The following is a 4523-nucleotide window of genomic DNA, read 5'->3' as shown; positions in this document are numbered from 1 at the left end:
GGAGGTGAGTGCTTGAAGGCATATCTTTAGATCTTGCAATCGAGTCTTTTAGTTTCTTGTTTTTATCACTAGTTTAGTTTATAAAAGAAAACTATAAAAATATGGAATTGAGTTTGTCTCATACGCTTCACCTTTTTAGTATCTTTCGTGAGTATGATGGAAAGGATAATTGTGCTCAAGTGCTAGAAGATGAAATCTATAAAATGTTTGGCACTAAATATTTGAATGATGAGCATGATTGCAATATTGTTAGTATGAATTCCTTGAATATCCATGATGCTAATGATATGCAAAGCCACAAGCTTGGGGAAGCTATGTTTGATGAAGATGATATTTTTTGTCCCCCAAGTTTTGATGAGCAAATTTATTATGATGAAAGCATGTCTCCTATCTATGATGATTGTTGTGATGACACATATGCTTTAAAGAATAATGATAACCATGAAACTTGTCATCTTGATCTTAATTTTCAATCACATGATAGTTATTTTGTTGAGTTTGCTCTCACTATTATTCATGAGAAGAATTTTGCTTATGTGGAGAGTAGTAAATTTTGCATGCTTGTAGATCATGAAAAGAATGCTTTAGGTGCTGGTTATATTGTTGAATTCATTCATGATGCTACTGAAAATTATTATGTGGGAGGAATATATGCTTGTAGGAATTGCAATAATATCAAGTTTCCTCTCTATGTGCTTAAAATTTTGAAGTTATGCTTGTTTTACCTTCCTATGCAAGTTGATTATTGCTCCCATAAGTTGTTTGATCACAAAATCCCTATGCATAGGAATTATGTTAGACTTAAATGTGCTATTCATATTCTTCATGATGCTCTTTTTATGTTACAATTCTTATCTTTTATGTGAGCATCATTGAAATCATCATGCCTAGCTAGGGGCATTAAACGATAGCGCTTGTTGGGAGGCAACCCAACTTTATTTTTATTCCTTGCTTTTTGTTCCTGTTTAGTAATAAATAATTCATCTAGCCTCTGTGTAGATGTTGTTTTAGTTGTTTAATTAGTGTTTGTGCCAAGTAGAACCTTTGGGAAGACTTGGGGAAAGTCTTGTTGATCATGCTGTCAAAAACAGAAACTTAAGCGCTCACGAGAATTGCTGCCATTTTTATTTGGAGAGCGCTATTTAGTTAATTATTTTTGCATATGATTAATATATAAATTCCTAAGGTCCATAAATTTATTTGAGAATTTTATGAGTTCCAGAAGTATACGTTTGATCCAGATTATTACAGACTGTTCTGTTTTTGACAGATTCTGTTTTTCATGTGTTGTTTACTTATTTTGATGAACCTATGGCTAGTAAAATAGTTTATAAACCATAGAGAAGTTGGATACAGTAGGTTTAACACAAATATAAATAAAGAATGAGTTCATTATAGTACTTTCAAGTGGTGTTTTGTTTTCTTTCGCTAACGGAGCTTACGAGTTTTCTGTTAAGTTTTGTGTTGTGAAGTTTTCAAGTTTTGGGTAAGGATTCGATGGACAATGGAATAAGGAGTGGCAAGAGCCTAAGCTTGGGGATGCCCAAGGCACCCCAAGGTAATATTCAAGGACAACCAAGAGCCTAAGGTTGGGGATGCCCCGGAAGGCATCCCCTCTTTCGTCTTCGTTCATCGGTAACTTTACTTGGAACTATATTTTTATTCGCCACATGATATGTGTTTTGCTTGGAGCGTCAATTTATTTCGTTAGGATTTGCTTGATGTTTGAATAAAATACGAAGATCTGAAATTATTCAATGTTATAGAGTCTTCACATAGTTGCATAATTATTCGACTATTCATTGATCTTCACTTATATCTTTCGGAGTAGGTTGTTGTTGCTCTAGTGCTTCACTTATATCTTTTAGAGCATGGTGGTAGTTTTATTTTGAAGAAATAGATGAACTCTCATGTTTCACTTAGATTATTTTGAGAGTCTTAAATAGCATGGTAGTTTGCTTAAAATCCTAATATGCTAGGTATTCAAGAATAATAAAATTCTCTTATGAGTGTGCTGAATACTATGAGAAGTTTGATACTTGATAATTGTTTTGAGATATGAAGATGGTAATATTAGAGTCATGCTAGTTGAGTAGTTGTGAATTTGAGAAATACTTGTGTTGAAGTTTGTGATTCCTGTAGCATGCACGTATGGTGAACCGTTATGTGACGAAGTCGGAGCATGATTTATTTATTGATTGTCTTCCTTATGAGTGGCGGTCGGGGACGAGCGATGGTCTTTTCCTACCAATCTATCCCCCTAGGAGCATGCGCGTAGTACTTTGTTTCGATAACTAATAGATTTTTGCAATAACTATGTGAGTTCTTTATGACTAATGTTGAGTCCATGGATTATACACACTCTCACCCTTTCACCATTGCTAGCCTCTCTAGTACTGCGCAACTTTCGCCGGTACCATAAACCCACCATTTACCTTCCTCAAAACAGCCACCGTACCTACCTATTATGGCATTTCCATAGCCATTCTGAGATATATTTCCATGAAACTTTCCACCGTTCCGTTATTATGACACGTTTCATCATTGTCATAATGCTTAGCATGATCATGTAGTTGACATAGTACTTGTGGCAAAGCCACCGTTCATAATTCTTTCATACATGTCACTCATGCATCATCGCACATCCCGGTACACCGCCGGAGGCATTCATATAGAGTCATATCTTGTTCTAAGTATCGAGTTGTAATTCTTGAGTTGTAAATAAATAGAAGTGTGATGATCATCATTCAATATAGCATTGTCCCCAAAAAGGGGAAAGGCCAAATAAAAAAAGGAGAAAGGCCAAATAAAAAAAATAAAAAAATAAAAACAGGGGCAATGCTACTATCCTTTTTCCACACTTGTGCTTCAAAGTAGCACCATGATATAGCGAGTCTCATATATTGTGCTTCAAAGTAGCACCATGTTCTTCATATAGAGAGTCTCATATGTTGTCACTTTCATATACTAGTGGGAATTTTACGTTATAGAACTTGGCTTGTATATTCCAATGATGGGCTTCCTCAAAAAATTGCCCTAGGTCTTCGTGAGCAAGCAAGTTGGATGCACACCCACTAGTTTCTTTTGTTGAGCTTTCATACATTTATAGCTCTAATGCATCCGTTGCATGGCAATCCCTACTCACTCACATTGATATCTATTGATGGGCATCTCCATAGCCCGTTGATACGCCTAGTCGATGTGAGACTATCTTCTCCCTTTTTGTCTTCTCCACAACCACCATTCTATTCCACCTATAGTGCTATGTCCATGGCTCACGCTCATGTATTGCGTGAAGATTGAAAAAGTTTGAGAACATCAAAAGTATGAAACAATTGCTTGGCTTGTCATCGGGGTTGTGCATGATTTAAGTACTTTGTGTGGTAAAGATGGAGCATAGCCAGACTATATGATTTTGTAGTGGTAACTTTCTTTGGCCATGTTATTTTGAGAAGACATAATTGCTTTGTTAGTATGCTTGATGTATTATTATTTTTATGTCAATATGAACTTTTGTCTTGAATCTTATGGATCTGAATATTCATGTCACAATTAAGAAGAATCACAATGAAATTATGACGAGTAGCACTCCGCATAAAAAATTCTTTTTTATCATTTACCTACTCGAGGACGAGCAGGAATTAAGCTTGGGGATGCTTGATACGTCTCCAACGTATCTATAATTTTTGATTGCTCCATGCTATATTATCTACTGTTTTGGGCAATATTGGGCTTTATTATCCACTTTTATATTACTTTTGGGACTAACCTATTAACCGGAGGCCCAACCCAGATTTGCTGTTTTATGCCTATTTCAGTGTTTCAAAGAAAAGGAATATCAGACGGAGTCGAAACGGAACGAAATCAACTAGAGAAGTTATTTTTGGAAGGAAACACACCTGATGGACTTGGACCCCACGTCATGGGAGACACGAGGTGCTCACGAGGGTGGGGGGCGCGCCCCCCCTAGGGCGCGCCCCCCTGTCTCGTGGGGCCGTCGTGGCTCCTCCGACGTCCTCCCTACACCCATATATACCCACGTGACCTAAAACTTCCAGAACGCACAATAGATCGGGAGTTCCGCCGCCAGAAGCCTCCGTAGCCACCGAAAACCAATCTAGACCCGCTCCGGCACCCTACCGGAGGGGGGAATCCCTCTTCGGTGGCCATCTTCATCATCCCGGTGCTCTCCATGACGAGGAGGGATTAGTTCTCCCTCGGGGCTGAGGGTATGTACCAGTAGTTGTTGGTTTGATCTCTCTCTCTCTCTCGTGTTCTTGATTTGGCACGATCTTGATGTATCGCGAGCTTTGCTATTATAGTTGGATCTTATGTTTCTCCTCCCCCTCTTCTCTCTTGTAATGGATTGAGTTTCCCCATTGAAGTAATCTTATCGGATTGAGTCTTTAAAGATTTGAGAACACTTGATGTATGTCTTGCCGTGGATATCTGTGGTGACAATGGGATATCACGTGATTCACTTGATGTATGTTTTGGTGATCAACTTGCGGGTTCCTCCCATG

This window comes from Triticum dicoccoides, chromosome 7A (genome assembly GCF_002162155.2).
Source record: "Triticum dicoccoides isolate Atlit2015 ecotype Zavitan chromosome 7A, WEW_v2.0, whole genome shotgun sequence".
Classification (NCBI taxonomy): Eukaryota; Viridiplantae; Streptophyta; class Magnoliopsida; order Poales; family Poaceae; genus Triticum; species Triticum dicoccoides.
Note: the sequence above shows the minus strand (reverse complement) of the source record.